We start from the raw sequence: 25,430 nt of genomic DNA on the forward strand, positions 1-25,430 counted from the left end.
GGCACTATATTAGGCATGAAGGTGGATAGAAAGAAAACATTTTATCTCTAAAACTTACCTTCTTCTAGTCTTTATGTTTAAAATAAGAATGAGTAGGACTCACCTCACAGATTTCTTTTGAATAAATAAGATGGTATATATAATATTAGTTGAAGTTGGATCCAATTAAAACGTCAAGGCCAATATACCAATGAAATAATCTTGAGAAAGACAGTGTAGATTGCATTTACACACAAAGTTGAGAGTGACTTTTAAGCTCTTTTCTAGATGATTCAGTGAATTGCACTGATTGACTTCTAAAGTCATGAAGAATGTTAATTATCTGATCCAGCATTTTAATAATTACTGATTGAATTGAGTGAATTTGCCCTTTGAGTCATAGCTGAAGAAGGTAGGTATTGTTATGGAGCAAATGATCTATATGCAATGTGATGATTAGATTTATTAGACAGTAGGTCTTTCCTTACAGCACGTCTTCCCTTTTAATGCTTAGGGTAATAACACTGTTTTCTAAAACTCATCTTTTGTGGCTTATATTGATAAGTATTATAGTCAAGTAACTTTATTCATAATTTGTGAAAAATATGTTACAATTCCATCAAGAAAAGAAAGCTTAATTCTGAATTGTATGTTAAAATTGGGCCAAAAGTTTGGAATATTCTTGCCTTAAGGTATTTAATCATCACCAAATTAGACTGAATAGATATTACTTATAGTACACTTGCATGCCTAACTTTAATTTGAAATTAATGACAGTAACAAGGCCTTGTATCTTTACAATCAATTTTGCTGGCAAATTCTTAAAATTTTTGATAAATATGAGTATTTTACCTATTCTTTCTATATATACCTGCATCGCACATATGTTGTGCCTGATGGAGCTATCAAATAGCATTATGACTACATTATTAATGTTGAAGTTGTGAAAACATCATATCATGTACTTGTGAATCAGTGTTGACTAGTGTGAGTGCATCAAATAACATGTCATGACTCTAGAACCTATTTGAATCTTCTGTTCAAAAGCCAACAGATATTGGCTGCTTTCAGTTCTCAGAACATATATATTAGTGTTTTTTGACAACTGTTGCCCATCTGGCAGAGGATAAGAGTACTTTGTATAATCAAAAAGGACATTGCAAAATGAAGCAAGAACGTTTATTTCTTTTTAAGTTTCAGTTTCTACATTATTAAGTTGTTCCATACTTAATTATTGGCACTAAATGGATCAACATTCTAAAAGGGAACACAAGAGGCAATTGAACAATAGTAGCTATTTTTTAAAATGGAAATATAATTGACATGAAACATTGTGTAAGTTTAATGTGTACAACGTGTTGATTGATACCTTTATATACTGCAATATGATTACCACTGTAACATTAGCCAACACCTCTATCATATCACATAATCATTATTTCTTTTTTGTGGTGGGGACAATTAAGATCTAGTCTGTTAGCAACTCTGAAGTCTACAACACGGTATTATTGGCTATAATCACTAAGCTGTCCATTATCTCTCCAGGACTTATTTATCTACTAGTTCCAAGTTTGTATCCTTAAACAACCTATCTCTAATTCTCCCACACCCAGATTCTGGTAGCCAACATCATACTTTGTTTTTATGAGCTTGGCTTTTTTTTAGATTTCATATATAAGTGATATTATACAGTATTTGTTTTTCTCTGTCTGACTGGAAATGTAAATTTGTTCAATCACTATGGAAAACAGTATGGAGGTTCCTCAAAAAATTAAAAATAGAACTACCATATGATCTAGTAATTCCTCTTCTGAGTATTTATCCAAAGGAAATGAGAGCAAGAGTTTGAAGACATATATGCACTCCCATGTTCACTGCAGCATTATTAACAATGGCCAAGATATGGAAACAACCTAAGTGTCCATCAATAGATGAATGGATAAAGAAGTTGTGATATATATATATATGTGTGTATATATATATATAATATAAAATAATATAAAATTCAGCCATGAGAAAGAAGGAAATCCTACCGTTTATGACAACATGGATGAACCTTAAGGGCATTATGCTAAATAGCAGCTGTTGTTAATATTATCATCATCATTATTGTTGCTAATGTTGTTAACTAACATTTGGCCAATGGTGTTCATCATTTTTTGAAGAAGAAGAAGATTAGGCCTGAGCTAACATCTGCTGCCAATCCTCCTCTTTTTGCTGGGGAAGACTGGCCCTGAGCTAACATCTGTGCCCATCTTCCTCTACTTTATATGTGGGATGCCTGCAACAGCATGGCTTGCCAAGCGGTGCCATGTCCACACCCTGGATCCAAACCAGCGAACTCTGGGTCACCGAAGCGGAAGGTGCGACCTTAACCACTGCACAACGAGGCTGGCCCCAGTTCATCATTTTAAAGCATCTACTGCACATTTCTGTGCAGACACATGATAGATAAAACTTAGACCCATTGTCTTGACCCTTGATTTTAGTGAGGGAACAATTATAGAAATAAATAATTACAATACAGAATGATAAAATCCTCAAATAAAGTATTGTTGGAACCCAAAGAGTGAGCAAGTAACTTCCTACAAAAGTGAGAATAATGAAAATACCTACCCCATTGGCTTAGTGTAAGAGTTAGATTTAATAATATATGTAAAACATTTAGCATATAATAGGTGTTTAATAAATTAGAAAAATAAGATAGATAACACGCGACTCTATACTTGATAAAAATATTGTGATGGTTAGTTTTTATGTATCAATTGATTGGCCCAAAGGATGCCCACGCATTTGGTCAAACATTATTCTGGTTGTGTCTGTGCGAGTGTTTCTGATTGATATTAATATTTTAATTGGTAGACTTAGTAAAGCAGATTGCCCTCCCCAATTAGTTGAAGTGGGCATCATCCAATTAGTTGAAGACCTGAATAGGACAAAAAGACTGTCCCTCACGTGAGTAAGAGGGAACTTCTCATGTTAGACTGCCTTCAAGCAGGGAAATAATTGGTTTATTCCTACCTCTGGAGTTGAATTAAAACATGAGATCTTCCTGGGTCTCGCACCTGCGAGGCTTTGGACTGGGACAACATCATCAGCTCTCCTGGTTCTCAGGCCTTCAGACTCCAACTGGAACTAGACTATTGTTTCTCTTGGGTCTCCAGTTTTCTAAGTCTAGATTTTGGGACTTGTCAGCCTCAATAATCACATAAGCCAACTCCTTATAGTAAATCCATCTATCTATCTATCCATCTATATCTATCTGTCTTATTCATTCTGTTTATTTGGAGAACCCTGACTAATACAGATTTGAAGATGTATGATACAAAGAAGAACATATTTTATGTGTCTGAAGTATAGGATGCACTGTGTGGGTATGATGCAGGGTATAAGACAGCAGTTATCTGGAGATGGAGACTACCCAGGAATGTTTTTTTTTAAATTTTATATATATATATTAGACTTCTCAAATTTCAGGTAGTATAAGGAGAGGTCAGAAGACAGCATGACAGAGAAGTCTTAAATATAAAAACAATTTAAAAAATTTTAAAAAGCATAGGATATATTTTTTTTAATATACCGAACAACTCCAGCTAGTGAGTAAAGTGACCGAAAAGCTCTTTTTATGCAAGTAGTTTGGGCTACTAAGAAAGAATCTTTATGAGGTTTGAAAATTGCAATCAATTCATCAGGGAATAGCATTCGTAGGCTGTAGGAGTAATTCCATTACATATATATCCCATTTTTCAAATTATGGATAAAAATTAATGATATAGCTCAGTCTTTTAAGCCTCCAACTGGAAATTTTACTGCAGCCAGAATAATCATTCAAAAACACAACTGTGGGGACTATAGGTCCAGGCAAGACAGCATAGATACATATCTCCCTACTCCTCTCTCTAAGAACAACTATATAACTAAAAATAATGCAGGAAACAATCAAAGTGGTACGTTGAAAGGTGTAAAGAGGAAAGTGAGCTGGTTTGGAACATTGAGACTGAAAAATGTATAAAACTGAAGGGCATCTTAAAAGCCCCTTTAGCCAACAGAAGGCAACCCATGTCTGTTTTTTTCTCTATCACCAACCTAACAACTTAGGGTGGCCCAAGCTATTTCTTCTCCTTTGTCAACAGTTCCCCTGACAACACCCAGTGGTGATCCCAGCACCACTGGCAGGGGAGAATCAATTGGAAGCTTCACTGACTATAAGTGGTTAGGGAAAAGATTACCCTTATCTGTTGAGCTGGAGACTTCTTTTCTCCACTGAGAGTCACTGCCTGGCAGGGTGGCATTGGTGAGGGGATTCCCATCATAGCAAGTGCAAGACGTTGGAAACCTCTTTATCCCCATGAGTCTGAGACTTCCTCCTCCATCATAAGACAACAGGAAGGCTGAGAAACACCTACAAGGCGGATCCTGCCATTACAAAATGCTCTTAAAATTAAATTTTTATTGGAACCACAGCCCAAAAAACAAAGCTAAATCTTGTGTGGTAAATCTAAACAGTGTGACTGCCTGCTAAAAGAAAAGAAAAGAAAAGAAAAGAAAACATTTCAATAGATTTCAACAAAATCTCCTAACATAATAGCCAAAATTTCCAGGTTACAATTGAAAGTCATGTGTCTACAAAGAACCAGGGAAATCACAACCTGAATGAGAAAAGACAATAAACAGATGCAAATACCCAGATGAGTCAGGTGCTGTGAACTAAGTGACACAGATTTTAAAGCAGTCATCATAAAAAAATGCTTCAACAAATGCAAATTCTCTTGAAAAAATATAAAACCATACAGAATAAATTGGTGATATTTAAAAAGAACAAATGGAAATTATAGAACAAAAATTAGAAATGAAAAAAAATTAGATGGGCCAAACAGTAGAGAGGAGATGACAAAATTTACAATCAGCGGAGTTGAGGACAGACAAATAGAATTTACCCAGTCAAAACAATGGAGAAAAAATAGACTGAAAGAAATACAGAGCCTCAGAGACCTATGGGAAAATAACAGAAAGTCCATCATTATTATCACTGAAGTGACAGAAATAGAGGAAAGACAGAATATTCCAAGAAATAATGGCTGAAAGGTTCCAAACTTTGGCAAAAGACATAAACCTACTGATTCAAGAAGTTGAGCAAATCCTAAAATAAGATAAACCCAAATAAATACATGCCAAGACAAATAATACTTAAATTTCTGAAAAATAAGACAAATAGAAAATCTTTAGAGCAAGAGCAAAATGGTGCATTACCTATAGGGTTACACCACTTCAAATTACTGCAGATTTCTCATCTGAAATTATGGAGCCGAGGATGAGTGGCACAGTATTTTTCAAGTAATGAAACAATGCAACTGGCAATGAGAAGTTCTATATCTGGAGAAACTTTCAGAAATCAAAGGAAAATGAATGCATTCACAAATAAAGGGGGAAAAAAAGAAAGTGTTTTTAGGAAATCTACTCTTAAAAATGGCTCAGGGCTGGTCAGCAAGATGGCACAATAGGAAGCCCTGGCCCCACTTTCCCCATGAGCACACTGATTAAACAACAATTTGTGGACAGATTCCCTTTGTGAAAAGTTTAGAAACTAGTAAAGAAGTTCCTGTACCCAGGCTGAGTGTGAAACCAACCACATCAAACTCAGTAGGGACATTTGAGATACCTTCTCGCCATAATTCCTATCCCCAGAACAGCATCATATTATTGGGACAATACTTCCCAACTCCCAGCTTCTCCCTGGGGAGGAAAAGGGATGCACTTTGTGTCTAATGCCCCAACGTTTCTGGGGCTACCCAGAGGACTGACTTCTGTCTAGCCTGTCTTGGAGGGCTGATGAGACATGGCATATTCTATCTGCCTGAGGCCAGTGAGAACAAAGATGTCAATTCAGGCTGATGGTAGGCATAGCTCCTCCTCCTTACTGCTTGCCTTGCTAGTAGTTGAAAAATTCCAGTTCCAAGCTTCTCTGTGGGGAGGAAAAGAGATACATTGCATATCCAGTTCCCCAACATTTCCAGGGGTTAACTAGATGACTAGTTTCTGTCTGGCCTGTTTTGGAGAGCTGATAAAACATGGGACATGGCATATGCTAGCTACTTAGGGCTAATGAGAACAGAGACAGCAATTCAAGTTGGCGGTAACCATAGCCATTCTCCCCAGATAAGCACAGAGATAGCAGTTGAAAAAACCCAGATACAAGTTTTTCCCTGAAGACTGATAGAGGAACACCACATGTCTAATGTCTCAACTTTTCTGGGGGCTACCCAGAGTGCTGACAGGACATGAGACACAGCATATTCTAGCCAACTGTGAACAGTGAGAACAGAAATAGAAAATCAGAAGATCAATTCCCATAACCACTCCAAAGCTCAACACAGAGCAAGTGGACCAAAAAACTCCAGCTCCAAACTTCTGGGGAAGGAAAGAGGTGCGCTGCATGACCAACATCTCAAAATTTCTGGGGACTACCCAGAGGACTGACTTCTGTATAGCCTGTGTCAGAGTACTGATGGGACTCAGCATACTCTAGCCATATTGGGGCCAGTGAGAACAGAGAAGGAGGTTTGGGGTACTCGTTACCAGAGCCACTCCCTGTGGCTCAGCATGGAGTGAACAGATACAAAAGTCTAGCTCCCAGCTTCTATCAGGTGAGGGAAAGAAGTGTACCATATGTCCAACAATCCAATTTATCTAGGGCCTGCCTCAGGAATTAACATCAGGCTTGTTTGTCTCACAGTGCTAGCTAACAGGACGAGGCATACTTTAGATGCCTGGAGGCTGTTAAGAACAAAGAAAGTTGGTTAGGATAGCACAAAGGTATTAGAGTCCCCTAGAACTTCAGGCTGTGCTGATTGATTAGTGTCTTCTCCAGCAGGAGGCCTGTCCTTGGAGACTAGGAGAAGTAACTGTCTTGTCTAATACACAGACAAAACAAAGAATAAAGGAAAATGAAGAAATCAGAGAAATATTTTCCAAACAAAGAAATAGAAAAAATATCCAAAAACTGGCTTTAAAGAAACAGAAGTATATAATTTATCTTACAGAGAATTCAAAATAACCATCATACAAATGCTCACTGAGGTCAGTGGAACAATGCATGACCAAAGTGAGAATTTCAAGACCAACAAATAAAACTTTAAAAATTACCAAACAGAAATTACAGAGCTGAAGAATAAAATCCACTAAAGGCATTAAAAAACAGACTAGATCAAGCAGAAGAAAGGATCAGAAAACTAGAAGACAGGTCATTAGAAATTAGTCAGTCAGAGGAGAAAAAAAATTAAAAGAGGGAAGAAAGCCTAAGGGACTTTTGGGTCAACAGCAAGTGAATAAATATAGACATATGGGAGTCCTAGAAGCACAAAAGAGAGAGAAAAAGCTCATTCAAATAAATAATGGCTGAAAAGTCCCCAAATCTCAAGAAGAAAATGGACATCCAGATCTGGGAAACCCAAAATATACCAAATAATATGAAACCAAATAAATCTACAGTGAGGCACATAATAGAAATTTCAATATATCTTAACAGTTGAAAGAAAAAAATGCCTGCCAAGAATACTATACCTGGTAAAGCTGTCTTTCAAAAATGAAAGAGAAATAAAGACTTTCTTAGAAAAACAAAAGCTGAAGGAGTTCGCCACTAGACCTGTCTTATAAGAAATGATAAAGGGACTCTTCAAGATGGAAATAAAGGATGCTAAAGAGCAACACACTTGCTTAAGAAAGCCAAAATTCATTGATAATGGTAAATACATAACAAATGCAGAGTACTGTATTATTGTAATGATGATAGGTAAATCACTTTGAATTCTGATATAAAAATTAAAGGACAAAAGCATTAAAAATAACCATACTAAAAACTTATTAGTGGATGCACAATATACATAAATGTAAGTCGTGAAATCAATATTATGAAGTGTGTCTGTGGGAAGAAGTAAACATGTAGTTTCTGTATATGATTGAGGTTATTGTCAACTTAAAATGGACTGTTATATTTTGTATAAACCCCATGGTAACCACAAGGAAAATAGGAAAATAGAAGTTACACAAAAGAAAAAGAAGGAAGTAAAGTACATCAATACAAAAGAAATCAATGAAACACAAAGAAAGACAGAAAGGAAAAGAGGGACAAAAAGAACTATAAGACAAACAGAAAACAACGAACAAAATGACAATAATAAATCCTTATCTATCTGATTACTTAATTTTTTCTGACAGTTTTTTAAGTTTATTTTACAATCAGAAGATAGTTCTCATCCATATTCACTGTCTGTAGATGTTTTAGTGTCATGACTGGTACATAGGTAACCAATGTATAGAGCTTGCTTGGTGAATCTTTATCCTCACCATAGTTTCTGGACGACTACACACAGATATCGTATGGAACACCTTATCTCTTTGGCCCAGATAGCTTTGTTGAAGCTAATGTCAATGCGCACATCTGGAGTTCCCATTACTTTCATGGCAAGTTTCCAGGTCTTCTTGAGTGATCAAGGGGCACACTTTTAAAAGTTCATCTCATGGACGCATATCTGAATGTTCAGATCTATTCTCTGGTCACTTCCTTGTTGATGGCAGAACAGCTCTTCTTTTCACCAACTGTCTTTGGGAGAATCTTAAAGTCAGGCCTAAGTTATATAGGAAGGGAGTAATTATATTAAATATACATACAATAAACTCACCAATCAAAAGATATAGAGTGGTTGAGTGGATTAAAAAACAAGATCCAACTAATAGGCTGTCTGCAAGAAACCCACTTTAGATTTAAAGATACACGTAGGCTAAAAGCAAAAGGATATTCCATGTAAATGACAAAGAACAGAACATAGGTGACTTTATTTATATCACACGAAATAGATTTTTTAATTAAAAATTGTCATAAGAGACTAAGAACATTATATAATATTACAGGGATCAATTCAATAGGAAACTGTAAAATTTATAAATATATGTGCAACCAAGATAAAGCAGCTAAATATATAAAACAAATATTGACATAATTGAAGGGAGAAATAGATAGCAATGCAACAGGAGTAGGAGACTTAAATGTTCCATTTTCAACAATGGACAGATCAACCAGGCAGAAAATCAACAAAGAGCAGACTAGAACAACACTATAGACCAAATAGACCTAACAGACATATATAGAACATTCCACCAAATATCAACAGAATATACATTCTTCTCAAACATACATAAAACATTCTCAGGATACATAACATATTAGGTCATAAAATAACTTGTAACAAGTTTAAGAAGATTGAAATTGTAACAAGTATCTTTTCCAACCACAATGGAAGGAAATTAGAAACCAATAGCAGATGAAAAACTTGAGTTCTCTCTAATATGTGGAAATAAATGACACTTTTAGAGATCTTGTCAAGAAAATGGAATAGACAGACTCTGAACTCACCTCCTCCCATGAACACAACCAGGTTATGACTATTCTTGGGAAAATTACCACTGAGAGAGACCTGAAAATTGGATAAAAAGAACCCTCACAACAAGGGATGGTCCTGACTGAGAGAAATTTCTTTCTGGAGAGAAAAAAGTCACCTTTGTGAGCCACAGAACTTCACAGCTGGCCCAGTGAGAGGAAGCCTAAGGTATGCAACCATCTCTGGATTAGTGGGAACCAGAGCAGGGGCGCATTACTGCTATAACCATCCTTTGGACTCAGAACAACTGAGATGAGTGTCATAATATCTGCCTTTGCTGCCTATTAACTACAAGGGGAACTACCCCCAGAAAAGCTATGGGACATAAGTGAAAAAACTCAGTTCTTAAAGGGCCCAAGCACACATTCACTTGTCTCAGGAAGCAACCTAAAATCACCAGCAAGAAAGGTGCACAGTCCTTTGGAGAAAAGAGACTCACCTGGTAGGCTCTGGGTGCATCCCAGTGAGAGGTGAGGCTTCTCTGGGGACTGAGACATTGACAGCAGCCATTATTGTGACCTAGTAGAGGCATGATGACACAGACACTGGCAGATACCATTGGAGTTCTTCCCCTGGCCTGATAGCCCAGGGTCTGCCCCCTCTACTAGAACACCAATTTGATCCAGCTCACCCAGGGCAGGCAGCCTGTCCTAAAGACTGGCCCCATTCAAAAGCAAGCCCTAAGCTACTTGTTGGCCTTCATAGACTGGGTGCCTCAATCCTCTGCCTGTGATCCTCTGCAGGCAAGTGAGTGTGTCCACCTCTTTAAGGTAGGGCATGAATGAGGAACATGTGGATTGTGGGAGGCATTACTGGAGAGTGTGGGGGACTCTGCAGTGGGGCAACTGGGTATACTCCAGGGGGTTGAGACATGTGCATGAGCCAGGACTGTGCTGACAGTGTGTGCAGACCTGTGGGGGTGGGGTTTATCAATAGCAGAACACCTGTGCTTCTCAAACAGACTCATAGGGGATCAGCCCCACATTTCAAAGCCTGAAACAATTGGGTGCTCCCATGCCTGAGGACCAGCCTCACTCAGCTGCAATCCTGAGAGAGGTGACAACAGCCTTGCAGGCCTGAGGCCTACATCAATTGTAAGCACCAGAAACTAGCTACCAGCCACACTGGGGGCCTACTGAATTAACAGAAAAACTGAAACAGTGGTATGCTATTAGCTGTTGCATGCAACTGTGCTGGGGCTCCCCAAACCCAACTGACAAACAGCTGGCTGGGGGAGGGGGGAACCAAGACTCCCTGAGTACATGCAGGAAGAGTAATCCTGCCACAGCAGGACACATGTATCCCACACAGGGATCACTCCTGCAACATTAGGACTGGTGACAAGTAAGAAGTATAATGCTGGGCCTCAAAAAGTGTCTCTTACATAAGGCCACTTCTCCAAGATCAGGAGACATAGCTGACCCACCTAATACATAGATATAGTCACAGAAGAAGAGGCAAAATGAGGAGGCAAAGGAATATGTTCCAAGCAAGGGAACAGGACAAAACCCCAGAAGAATAACTAAATGAAACAGAAACAATCTACCTGACAAAAAGTTCAAATAAAAAGTCATAAGGATGCTCACTGATCTTGGCAGGAGACTGGATGAACACAGTTAGAACGTCAACCAAGTGTTCAAAAAATAAAAAAGAATGAATCAGAAATGAATAATACAATACTGGAAATGAAAAATTCACTAGAAGGACTCAGTAGCAGAGTATATGATACAGAAGAATGGATCAGCGAACTGTATGAAAGACTAGAGGAAACCACCCAAGCTGAACAGATAAAAGAAAAAAGAATTAAAAAGAATGAGGACAGTCTAAAGGAACTCTGGGACAACATCAAGTGAATTAACATTCATATTATATGTGTCCAAGAAGGAGAAGAGAGAGACAAAGGGGCAGAGCATTTATTTGAAGAAATAATAGCTGAAAACTTTCCTAGCCTAAGGAAGGAAGCAGACATCCAACTATAGGAAGCACAGAGAGCAACAACCAAGATAAACCCAAAGGGACCCACACCAAGACACACTATAATTAAAATGTCCAAAATTCAAAATAAATAGAGAATCCCAAAAGCCATAAGTGAGAGGGAACAAGTGACATACAAAGGAAACCACACAAGGCTATCAGCTGCCTTCACAGCCCAAACCCTACAGGCTAAAAAGGAGTTGCATGATATATTTAAAGTGGTGAAAGGAAGAAAACTACAGCCAAGAATACTCTACATGGTAAGATTATCATTCAGAATGTAAGTAAAAGATAAAGAATTTCCCAGATTATTGAAATTAAAAATTAAATGAGTTTATCACCAAGAAACCACTTCTACAAGAAATGCTAAAGGGACTAATTTGAGTGGGAACTATAGAGACCATAAACTCAATATAGATTGCTATATACGTAGATTATTATATATGAACCTCATGGTAATCACAAACCAGAAAGCTATAATAAATGAACAAATAACTAAGAGAAATAAAGAAAACATATTACTAAGGAAAGCCATCAAACCCCAATGGAAGAGAGAAAGAGAAGAAGAAAGGAACAGACAACTACTAAAACATCCAGAAATAGTAAGAAAATAGCAATAAATTCATATTTATCAATAGCTACTTTAAATATCAATGGACCAAATGCTCCAATCAAAAGGCATAGTGTGGTCAATTAGATAAAAAAAAACAAGACCCATATATATGCTGTGTACAAGAGACACACTTCAGACCAAATACACTCACAAACTGAAAGGGAAGGGATGGAAAAAGATACTGCATGCAAATGGCAAAGAAAAAAAAGTGGGGGTAGCAACACTTAGATGAAATAGACTTTAAAACAAATATTGTGGGGGCTGGCCCCGTGGCAGAGTGGTTAAGTTCATGCGCTCCGCTGCAGTCAGCCCAGTGTTTCGTTGGTTCGAATCCTGGGCACAGACATGGCACTGCTCATCAAACCACGCTGAGGAGGCGTCCCACATGCCACAACTAGAAGGACCCACAATGAAGAATATACAACTATGTACTGGGGGGCTTTGGGGAGAAAAAGGAAAAAAATAAAATCTTTTAAAATACAAAAACAAATATTGTAACAAGAGTCAAAGAAAGGCACTACATAATGATAAAGGGAAGAATCCAACAAGATGATATAACACTTGTAAATATCTATGCACCCAACATGGGAGCACCTAAATGTATAAGACATTATTAACAGTCATAACAGGAGAAATATACAGTAATACAATTATAGTAGGGGACTTTAACACTCCACTTACACCAATGGGTAGATCATGCAAACAGAAGATCAATAAGGAAACTTTGGCTTAAATGAAACATTAGATCAGATAGACTTAGTAGATATAGAGAGAACATTCCGTACAAAAACTGCAAAACACACATTCTTTTCAAGTGCTCATGGAATGTTCTCCAGGATTGGTCACATATTAAGCCACAAAACAAGTCTCAATAAATTTAAGAATATCAAAATAATACCAAGCATCTTTTATGACCACAAAAGTATGAAACTAGAAATCAACTACAGGAAGAAAATCAGAAAAGCCACAAATATGTGGAGATTCAGGAAAATGCTACTGATCAACGACTGGGTCAATGAAGAAATTAAAGGAGAATTCAAAAGAATACCTGGAGACAAATGAAAATGAAAATACGACATACCAAAATCTTTGGGTTACAGCAAAAGAGATTCTATGAGGGAAGTTTATAGCAATTCAGGCCTACATCAACAAACAAGAAAAATCTCAAATAATTTAACAATGCACCTAAAAGAGCTCGAAAAGAAGAAGAAGAAAGGAAATTATAAAAATCAGAGCAGAAATAAATGAAATAGGGAGTAAAAACACAATAGAAAAAATAAAGGAAACCAAGAGCTAGTCCTTTGAAAAGATAAACAAAATTGGCAAACCTTTAGCTAGACTCATCAAGAAAAGAAAAACAAGGCTCAAGTAAATAAAATCAGCAATGAAAGAGGAGACATTACAATGGACACCTCAGAAAAACAAAAGATTATAAGAGAATACTATGAAAAGCTATACACCAACAAATTGGATAATCTAGAAGAAATGGACAAATTCTTAGAATCATACAACCGTCCAAATCTGAATCAAGAAGAAGTAGAGAATTTGAATAAACCAATCAGCAGTAACAGGATTGAAACAGTCATCAAAAACCTCCCCCAAAATAAAAGTCTATGAGCAGATGGCTTCCCAGGTATATTCTACCAAACATTCAAAGAAGACTTGATACTTATCCTTCTCAAACTCTTCCAAAATATTAAAGAGGAGGCAAAGCTTCCTAGCTCATTCCATGAAGCCAAAATTGCCCTGATAGGAAAACCAGACAAGAATGACACAAAAACAGAAAATTACAAGGCAATACCACTGATGAACATAAATGCAAAAATACTCAACAAAATACTAGCAAATTGAATGCAACAATACATTAAAAATCATACACCATGATGAAGTGGGATTCATTCCAGGGATGCAGGGGTGGTTCAACACCAACAAATCAATCAATATGATACACTACATTTACAAAATGAAGAATAAAAATCACATGTTCATGTTAATAGATGCAGAGAAGGCATTTGACAAACTATATCATATATTTATGATAAAAACTCCAGATAAAATAGGCATAGAAGGAAAATACCTCAACATAAGAAAGGGTATATATGACAAACCCACAGCTAGTATCATTCTCAGTGGATAAAAAATGAAAGCTATCCCTCTAAGAACAGGAACCAGAAAAGGATGTCCACTTTCACCACTCTTATTTAACATAGCATTGGAAGTCTTAGCCAGAGCAATCAGGCAAGAAAAAGAAATAAAAGGGATCTAAATTGGAAAAGAAGATGTGAAACTGTCACTATTTGCAGATGATATGATTTTATATACAGAAAATCCTAAAGAATCCACTAAAAGTTTTTTAGAAATAATAAATGAATATAGTCAAGTTGCAGGATAAAAATCAACATACAAAAATCAGTTGTGCTTCTATACACTAACAACAATGTAGCAGAAAGAGAAATAAAGAATACAATCCTTTTTACAGTTGCAAACAAAGGAATGAAATACATTGGAATAAATTTACCCCAAGATGTGAAAGATCTGTACATTGAAATCTACAAAACATTGTTGAAAGAAATTTAACAAGTCACAAAGAAATGGAAAGATATTCCGTGCTCTTGGATTTGCAGAATTAACATAGTTAAAATGTCCATGCATCCAAAAGCAATCTATAGATTCAATGCAATCTCTATCAAAGTTCCAACAACATTTTTCACAGAAATAGAACAAAGAATCCTACAATTTATATGGTACAACAAAAGATCCTTAAGAGCCAAATGAATCCTGAGAAAAAAGAACAAAGCTGAAAGTATCACACTTCCTGATTTCAAAACAAACTAAAAAACTATAATAACCAACACAGCATGGTAATGGCACAAAAACAGACACACAGATCAATTGACCAGAATCACGAGCCCAAAAATAAACCCACACATCTATGGACAGCTAATTTTCAACAAGGGAGCCAAGAACATACAATGGAGAAGCGAAAGTCTCTTTAATAAATGGTGCTGGATAAACTGGACAGCCACATGCAAAAGAATGAAAGTAGACAAATTATCTTACACCATACACAAAAATCAACTCAAAATGGATTAACGACTTGAATGGAAGAACTGAAACCATTAAACTTCTAGAAGAAAACACAGGCAGTACGCTCTTTGACAGCAGTCTTAGCAGCATCTTTTTAATATACCATGTCTTATCAGGCAAGGGAAACAATAGAAAAAATAAACAAATGGGACTACATCAAACTAAAAGTCTTCTTCACAGGAAAGGAAACAAGCAGCAAAACAAAAAGACAATCTAATGATTGGGAAAAGATATTTGCAAGCCATATATCAGATAAGAGGTTAATATCCAAAATATACAAAGAACTCATACATCTCAACAACAAAAAAACTAACAACCCAATTAAAAAATGGGCAAAAGATCTAAACAGAGATTTCTCCAAAGAAGATACACAGGTGGCCAACAGGCACACGAAAAGATGTTCAACATCATTAACTATCAGGGAAATGCAAATCAAAACTACAATGAGCTATCACTTCACTCCCGTCAGAATGGCTATAATTAACAAGACAGGAAACAGCAAATGTTGGAGAGGATGTGGAGAGAAGGGAACTCTCGTACACTGCTGGTGGGATTGTAAACTGGTGCAACCACTATGGAAAACAGTATGGAGTTTCCTCAAAAAATTGAGAAGAGATCCAGCTATTCCACTGCTGAGTACTTATCCAAAGAATGTGAAAACAGGAATACATAAAGATACATGTACCCCTCTGTTCATTGCATCATTATTCACAATAGCCAAGACTTGGAAACAACCTAGGTGCCCATCAAGGGACGAATGGATAAAGAAGATGTGGTGTATATACACAATGGAGTACTACTCAGTCATAAGGAATGATGAAATCCAGCCATTTGTAACAACATGGATGGACCTTGAGGATATTGTGCTAAATGAAATAAGTTACAGGGAGAAAGTCAAATACCGTCTGATCTGACTCAGAAGTAGAAGATAAAAACAACGATAAACAAACACATATCAACAGAGATTGGATTGGTGGTTACCAGAGGAGAAGGGGGAGGTTGAAAGGTGTGATTAGGCACGTGGTGATGTATTGTAATTAGTCTTTGGCTGGTGAACATGATTTAATCTACACAGAATTCAACATATATTATGATGTATACTTGAAATTTATATAATGCTATAAACCAATGTCACTGCAATAAAAAAATAGAAAAATAAAATGACACTTTTGAACAAGCGAGTCAAAGAAGAAATCAAACTGTAAATAAGAAAATATCTTGAGAGAAATTAAAATGAAATTCTAATCACATGATCCTATTAATAGATACAGAAAAGGCATTTGACAAAATTTAACACCCTTTCATACTAAAATCTCTCCACAAACTAGGTAGAGAAGAAACATACCTCAATGAAATAAAGTCCATATATGACAAGCATGCAGCTAAAATCATGTTCAACTGTGAATAACTGAAAGCTGTTCCTCTAAGATCAGATGCAAGGCAAGGATACTCATTCTCAACACTTCTATTGAATGTAGTACTGTGAGCCCTGACCAGAGAAATTGGGCAAGAAAAATTAATAAAAACATCCATACAAGAAAGGAGGAAGTAAAATTATCTCTGCTCAGAACATCATCTTATATGTAGAAAACCCCAAAGACTCAAAAAAATAAGCACTATTAGAAGAATAAATGAATTCAGTAAATTGGCAGGATACAAAATAATAATGCAAAGATCAGTTGCATTTCTATACATCAACAACATATGATCCAAAAGGGAAATTAAGAAAATAATCTGATTACTATAACATCAAAAAGAACAAACACTTAAGAATAAACGTAAGTAAGGAGGTGAAAAACTTGTACACTGAAAGCTATGAATTGATGAAAGAAGTTAAAGAATACACCTATAACGGAAAGAGTTCCTGTGTTCATGGATTGGCAGGCTTAATATCATTAAAATGTCCATACTACCCAAAATGATCTACATATTCAAAGCAATCTCTTTCAAAATCCCAATACCTTTTTCACAGAAAGAAAAAAACAGTCTTAAATTGTGTATGAAACCACAAAAGATGCCAAAAAGTCTAAACAAACTTAAGAAAAACCTGTATGTATCATACTTCTTGATTTCAAAACATATTACGATCAATAGTAATCAACACATTATACTACTGGCATAAAGACAGGCACATAGAACAATGGAACAGAATAAAAATCCCAGAAACAAATGTACACATCTATGATCAATTGATCTTTGACAAGAATAGCAGGAATACATAATGGGGAAAAGATAGTCCCTTCAACAAATGATTTTGGGAAAACTGAATATCCATGTGCAAATGAATGAATGTGTACCCATATCTCACACCGTATACAAAATTCAACTAAAAATGGATTCAAGACTTAAAATTAAGCCCTGAAACTAAAAATCCTGGAGAAAGCATAGGGTAAAAACTGTGACTTTGATCTTTGCAATGGTTTCATGGATATGACACAAAAAGCAGGGGCAACAAAATTAATATTAAACAAGTGGGACTATGTCAAACTAAAGAGCTTCTGCACAGCAAAGGAAACAATAGAGGGAAAAAGTAACTATAGAATGGAAGAAAATAGTTGCCAACTATATATCTGATAAGGCGTTAACCTCCAAAGTATATAAGGAACTCTTAAAGCTCGTTAGCAAAATAATAATAATAATAATAATAATAATAATTTTAAAATGGGTTAAATACTTGAATAGAATTTTCCCCAAAGAAGACATACAAATGGCCAACAAATGTGTGTAAAGATGCTAAAAGTCACTAATCATCAGGAAAATGTAACTCAAAAACACAAAAATACTTCACACTTTTTAGGCTGGCTATTACCATAAAAAAAAGAAAATAAAGAAAAACAACAAGAATTGGCAAGGATGTGTAGAAATTGTAACCCTTGAATGCTTTTGATGGGAATGCAAAATGGTATTCCCAAGCATATGTTTCTACCTTGGATATTTATCCAAAAGAATTGAAATTACAATCTCAAAGAGATAGTACAACCTCAATGTTAATTGCAGTGCTATTTACAATAGCCAAAATGTGGAAGAAACCTAAATACCCATCAACAGATGAATGGATAAAGAAAATGTGGTATATCTGTGTGATGGAATATTATTCACCCTTAAAAAAGAAGAAAATCAAGTGATGTCAGCAAAATGGTGGTATAAGAGTTTCTGGCACTCCTCCCCCCAAAACCACCAATATGAACAAATATCTGTGCATGAAAATACCCTCACAAGAGCCAAAGATTCCAAGTGAAGGGCTACATCATCCGGGTGAAGCACAGAAATAAGAAAGGACACATTGAGGAAGGTAGGAAAGATAGATTCACAATACTGCCATCACCCCTCCTCCAAGCCTGGGAAGACCAGCATGAAGAGGCACAACTCTCCATGGGAGGAGAGCAAAATAAGCACTTGACTTCACTGTGGACCCCAGAGGTATCCCACCCCAGCACCAGGCTGACTCTTTTTGGCCTAGGTGGTTTCCTGCAGGCTCCCATAAACACTAGTCCTAGAGTAACTTGATGCCTGCCATCTTCATCAGCCCTAGGTGGATCCTTAGCAACAGGCTCCAGGTGGGCTCTTACAAATCCAGGCATCTGGCTCACTCGTGCCTGCTGGCTCCAGTGGCCTGAGTAGCTCTTGCTGACTGAAGCGGCTCCCATGGCATCAGGCCTGAGCAGGCTCCCATGAACCCTAGCAAAGATTCACCCCAATTCTTGTCAGTTTCCATGGCCCCAGAGAGCTCCTGTGGCCCTACACTCCTGACAGTCTATAAACTGTGGCTTTGGACCCACCTAGGCATTGATGGAGCCCTTGGTACCAGGCTTTCAGTGGGTTCCTGTTACCTCAGGCTCATGGTTCAGCTCAGTGCTGGCTGGCCTATGGGGCCTCAGGATGTTCCCATGGCACCAGTCCCCCAGAAGTCTCCTGAGAACTCCAGCTATCAGCACATCTAAGTCCAGATCCCACAGACTTAGACTCCAGATGAGCTTTCTTGGCATCAGGTTCCCAGGTCACCTCAGCAACAGCCCAGCCTCTGTGGTCCCAGGCTCAAGGCTTGTTCCTAGGGATCCAGGCTTCTAGTCTATCCCAGCACTAGACTGGCCCTCACAGACTCAATCTCCAGGTCAGCCCAAGGCCTCAGTTTACAGACCAATTCCTGTGGCCCCAGGCTCCAGGACCACCCTAAAACCAGACTGGCCCCCATGGCACTAACCTCTAGGCAATCTCCTACAAAATTAAGCTCCTATCCCATCCTAGTACTAGACTTGCCCCTGTAGACCCAGACCTTGGTCCCACCCCAGTGATCCCAGCCACCTGATTGGCCCCTGTGATTCCAGGACCCAGGTCCACCCACACAGACCCAGGCCCCAGGACTATCATCAGAGACTCAAGTGCCAGGCCCACTCTAGTAAACCAGACTCCAGGCCTACCCCTGCAGAGCCAGCTCATCCCCTGTGAACCTAAGCATTAGGCCTGCTCACCTGCTGAACCAAACACCAGACCTGTGGGCCTGAGTAATCCAGCAGCAAGCCTGCCTGTATACACCACGGGATGGCTCACTCTGAATCTCTGGGCAGGCTACCTGATGAATGGTTCTCTGGCCAAAGTTGGCCATAAAGACTGGAAGAGGTACTTACTTCCTCAAATGCATGGACATCAACACAAGGCCACAAGGATCATGATTAATCGATGAAACATAACACCAATAAAGGAAACTAAAAAAACTCCAATGCCTGACCCTAAACAAAGTGGAGATCTCTGAACTATATGACACAGAATTCAGTTTAATCGTCTTAAAAAATTTAGTGAACTACAAGAAAACACAGACAACTAAATGAGGTTGGGAAAACAATGCATGAAAGAAATGAGTTCTGCAAAGAAATAAAACCATTAAAAATAACCCCAGAAATCCTACAGTTGAAGAATACAATGACTAAATGGAATAGTTCAATACACAGGTCCAACAGCAGACCCAGCCAAGCAAAAGAAAGAATTAGTGAACCAGAAGGCAGGTCACTGGAAATCATCCAATCAGAGGTCAAAAAGAAAAAAAGAACAAAAAGAGTGAAGAAAGCCTACATGAATTATGGGATATAATTAAAACAAACAATCTATGCTTTATGCGAGTTCCAGATGGAGAAGAGAGAGAGAGAAAAGTGCAGAAAGTTATTTAAAGTAACAATAACTGAGACCTTCTCAAATCTGGAGAGAACTTTGGACTTCCAAGGTCGGGAAACTAATAGGTAACCCCAAAATTTCAACCACAAATGATCTTCTCTAAGATATATTATAACAAAACTGTCTATAATCAAAGATAAATAGAGAATTTTCAAAGCAGCAAGAGAAAAAAAAAAACATTTCTCACATAGAAAGGAACTCCCATAAGACTATCAATGTATTTCTCAGTAGAAAACTTGCAGGCCTGGGAAGGTGGGATGAAAGTAGGACTAAAACAAACTAAAAAGAATCTGCATAGCAAAAGAAGCAATCAAGAAAATAAAAAGGCATTTGTAGAATTCGAGAAATATTTGTAAATCCTATATCTGATGAGTTATTATCAAAACTATGTAAAAAACTCATACTACTCAATAACAAAAATGAAAAATCTAATTGAAAGTGGGCAGAAGAACTGAATACACATTTTTTCAAAGTAGACATACAAAGGCCAACAGATACATGAAAAAGTGCTCAACATCATTAATCATCAAGGAAATGACAACCAAAACCACAATGATATAACATCACATTTTTTAGGATGGCTATCCTCAAAAAGACAAGAGATAGCAAGTGTTGGCAAAGATGTAGAGAAAAGGGAACGTTTGTGCACTGGTGGAGGGAATATAAATTGGTACAATCAATATGTAAAATAGCTTGAAGTTTGCTCAAAACCTTAAAAATAGAACTACCATATGATCCAGGAATCTCACTTCTGGATATATATTCTAAGGAATAGAAAATAGGATGTCAAAGAGACATCTGCACTACCATGTTCATTGCAGCATTATTCACAATAGCCAAGATTTGGAAAGAAGCTAAGTGCCTGCCAAGAGATAAATGAATAAAAAAGATGTGATATATATATATGCGTATATGTGTACGTGTGTGTGTGGGTGTGTGTGTCTAAACACACACACACAGAATATTACTCAGCCATGAAAAAGAAGAAAGTTCTATCACTTGAGAGAACATAGATGAATCTTGTGGACATCGTTATGCTAAGTAAAGTAAGTCATCCAGAGAAAGACAAATACTGTATTATTTCACTCATATGTGGGATCTATGCAAACCACATCATAGAAACAGAGAATAGAGAGGTGGTTACTAGGGACTGGGTGAAAAGAAAATAAGATGTTAGCCAAAAGGCACGAACTTCCAGTTATAAGATGAATAAATTCTGGGGACCTAATATACAGCATGGTGATTATAGTTAGTGATATTGTATTAAATACTTGAAAGTTTCTAAGAGAGTAAATCTTAAATGATTTACCACAAAAAATAAATGGTAATTTTATAACATGATGGAGGTATTATCTAATAGTATTGTGCTAATCATTTTGCATTAGGGTATCAAATCAACACATTCTGCACTTTAAAATTACACAACATTATTTATCAACTATATCTTAATAAAGTTGGGAAAGATTAACCTTCATTATAAAAGTAGAACAAAAGAGGAACCAACATATGCGTTATGGGAATTCTAGAAAAAGGGAGAGAGAGAGAGATAGGGGCAGAGACTTTATGTGAACAAATAATAGCTGAAAAACTCTCCAAATTTGAGGAAAGACGTGGATGTACATATACAAGAAACTTCTATTATCCCAAGTAGGATAAACTCAAAGAGTCCCATACTGAGACACTTTAAAATCAAATATTCAAAAGAAAACACAAAGAGAAAATCTTGAAATTATCGAGAGAAAAGTAACCCATCACATAGAAGGGATCCTCAATAAGATGCTTAGCAGAAATCTCAGCAGAAACCTTACAGGCCAGAAGATTGTGGGATAATAGATCGAAAGTTCTAAAAGAAAAATCCTGTCAATTGAGAATTGTATATTCAGCAAAATTGTCATTCAAAAATGAAGGAAAAATTAAAACATTTCCAGATAAACAAAAATCGAGAGAGTTCATTAGCACTACACCTGTACTACAAGCAATGCTATAGTAAGTCCTTCAGATTGAAATGAAATGATGCTAGATAGTAACTGAAGTCATACAATAATATAAACTTCTCCAGTAAAGTAAATATAAGGACAAATATAAAAACCATTATTACTGTAATTTTGATTTGTAACTCCACTTTTTTATTCTTTTACAGGATATAAAAAAGAAAACTATAAATATATCTATGTGAATGGATGCACAATACTTAAAGATGAAATACAGGGCATCAATAATAATGGGGGTGAAATGTAAACAAGTTCTTGTGTACAATTTAAGTAAAAATGGATTTTTATAATTTTAGGATGATATATGAAATCTCAATGGGAACTACAAAGAAAATATCTGTAAAATATATACAAATGGAAATGAGAAATGAATTAAAATAGGTCACAAAAAATCAACTAAACACAAAGAAAGATAACAAGAGAAGAAATGAAGGACAAAAAAACCTACAAGACATACAGAAAACAAATAACAAAATGGTAACATTAAGTCTTTTGCTATCAGTTATTACATTACGTGTAAATGGATTAAACTCCCAAACAAAAGATATACGTTGGGAGAATGAATTTAAAAACCAGAATCAAACTAGACTGTACAAGAGACTTAATTTAGATCTCAGGACACATGTAAGTTGAATGTGAAAGGACTGACAAAGTTATTCCATGAAAATAGTAATCATAACAGAGAAAAGATGGCTAAACTAGTATCAGACAAAATATACTTTAAATTAAAAAAACTGTTATGAGAGAAAAGAAAGGATATTATATAATAATGAAAGGTTGAATTCACCAAGAGGATGTAACTATTATAAACATATATGCAACAAACATCAGAGCTCCTAAATATATGAAGGAAACATTGATAGAATTGAAGGGAGAAATAGAAATCTCAAAAATTGTAGTAGGAGACTTCAATATCCCATTTTCAATAATGGATAGAAGAACCACATAAAAGATCAATAAGGAAATAGAGAAATTAAACAACACTATAGACAAATTGGACTTAGACGTATGTAAAATACTCAACAATAAGAGAAGGCATATTTTTCTCAAGTGCACGTGGAACATTCTCTGAGATATAATATATGTTAAAACACAAAGTGATTTCTTAAAAGTGTCAAAAGATTGAAATTATATAAACTATCTTTTCTAATTGCCATGGAATAAAACTAAAAGTCATTAGCTGAGGGAAAACCAGAAAATACAAAAACATATGGAAATTAAACAATAAACTTTTAAACAACCAATGGGCCAAAGAGGAAATCACAAGAGAAATTAGAAAATATCTCAACAGAAATGAAAATGAAAACACAACACACCAAACATATGGGATACAGCAAAATCAGGGCTAATTATAACTATAATTAGTAACTGCAATTTATAAACATATAAATGTAATTTAGCAATATATAAAACATAGATGTGCAATATATAAATGTAATTTATTAGCTGGAAATTTTAAGTATAAATTTATAACAGGGAAATTTGTAACTGTAAATCCTTGCCTTAAAAGAGAAAATATCTGAAATCAACAACCTAAATTTATGCCTTAAGGAAGTAGTAAAAGAAGAAAATACTAATTCCAAAGCTACTACAAGATGGAACTAAAAAATATTGGAGCAGGAATGTTTTAGAAAATAGAGAATTCAAAAACAATAGAGAAAATCAATGAAATTAAGAATTAGTTCTCTGAGGGGCCAGCCCGGTGGCGCAGTGGTTAACTGTGCACATTCCTCTTTGGCGACCTGGGGTTTGCCGGTTCAGATCCCGGGTGCAGACACGGCACCACATGCCAGGCCATGCTGTGGTAGGCGTCCCACATATAAAAAGTAGAGAAAGATGGGCACCAACGTTAGCTCAGGGCCAGCCTTCCTCAGCAAAAAAGAGGAGGATTGGTGGCAGATGTTAGCTCAGGGCTAATTTTCCTCAAAAAAAAAAAATAAAAGAATTAGCTCTTTGAAAAGGTCAGGAGGATTGAAAAACCTTCAGCTAGGAGTGACTAAGAAAAAAAGATTCAAATAGTTAAAAGCAGGAATGAAAGAGGGGACATTGTTATCTATTTTACAGAAATAAAAAGGATTATAAGAGAATATGTTGAACAATTATATGCCAACAAATCAGATAACCTAGATGAAATGGAAAAATTCCTGAAAAATCACAACCTACCCAAACTGGATTATGAAGAAATACAAAATCTGAACAGACTTACTGCTAGTAAGGAGATTGACTCAGCAATCAAAAACATTCCAACAAAGAAAAGCCAAGGAACAGATGACTTCACTGGTGAATTCTACCAAACATATAGAGAAGAACAAACACCAAACCTCTTCAAATTCTTCTGAAAAATTTTAGAGGATGGGAGACTGAAAACTCATGTTATGAGGCCAGCATTACCCTGGTATCAAAGTCAGAAAAAGGCATTACAAGAAAAGAAAACCACAGAACAATATCTCAGATGAATATTAATGCAAAAATCCTCAACAAAATACTAGCAAACAGAATTCAACAGCACATTAAAAGATTTATACAACACGACCTGCTGGGATTTATTCCTGGAATGCAAAGATGTGTTTTAATATACGAAAATCAGCATAATATAACACATTACTAGAATGAAGGGAAAAATGCACAATCATGTCAATTAATGCAGAAAAAGTGTTTAACAAAATTCAATACTCTTTCATGATAGAAATTCTCAATAAACTAGGAAGAGAAGGAAACTACATCAACATAACAAAGAGTGTAAATGAAAAACCCACAATAAACATTATACTTAATGGTGAAAAACTGACAGCTTTCCATCTAAGATCAGAAACAAGACAAGGATGCTTGTTTTCACCACTTCTATTCACCATAGTATTTGAAGGCTTAGCCAGAGCAATTAGGCAAGAAAAAGAAATAAAAGTCCTTCAAATCAGAAAGGAAAAAGTAAAATTATCTCTTTCACAGGCAATAACTTTTATTTCTAGAACACTCTAAGGATTCCACACACACACGAAAAAAACCTTCACAAAAAATAAACAATTTCTGTAAAGTTGCAGAAGGGAAAATCAACACGCAAAAGTCCATTGCATTTCTATATGCAAACAATGAACAGTATACAAGAAAATTTAGAAAACACTTCCATTTACATTAGTATCAAAAAGAATAAAATACCTAGGAATAAATTTAATTCTGGAGGTTAAAGAC

Source organism: Equus asinus, chromosome X, assembly GCF_041296235.1.
Source record: "Equus asinus isolate D_3611 breed Donkey chromosome X, EquAss-T2T_v2, whole genome shotgun sequence".
NCBI lineage: Eukaryota > Metazoa > Chordata > Mammalia > Perissodactyla > Equidae > Equus > Equus asinus.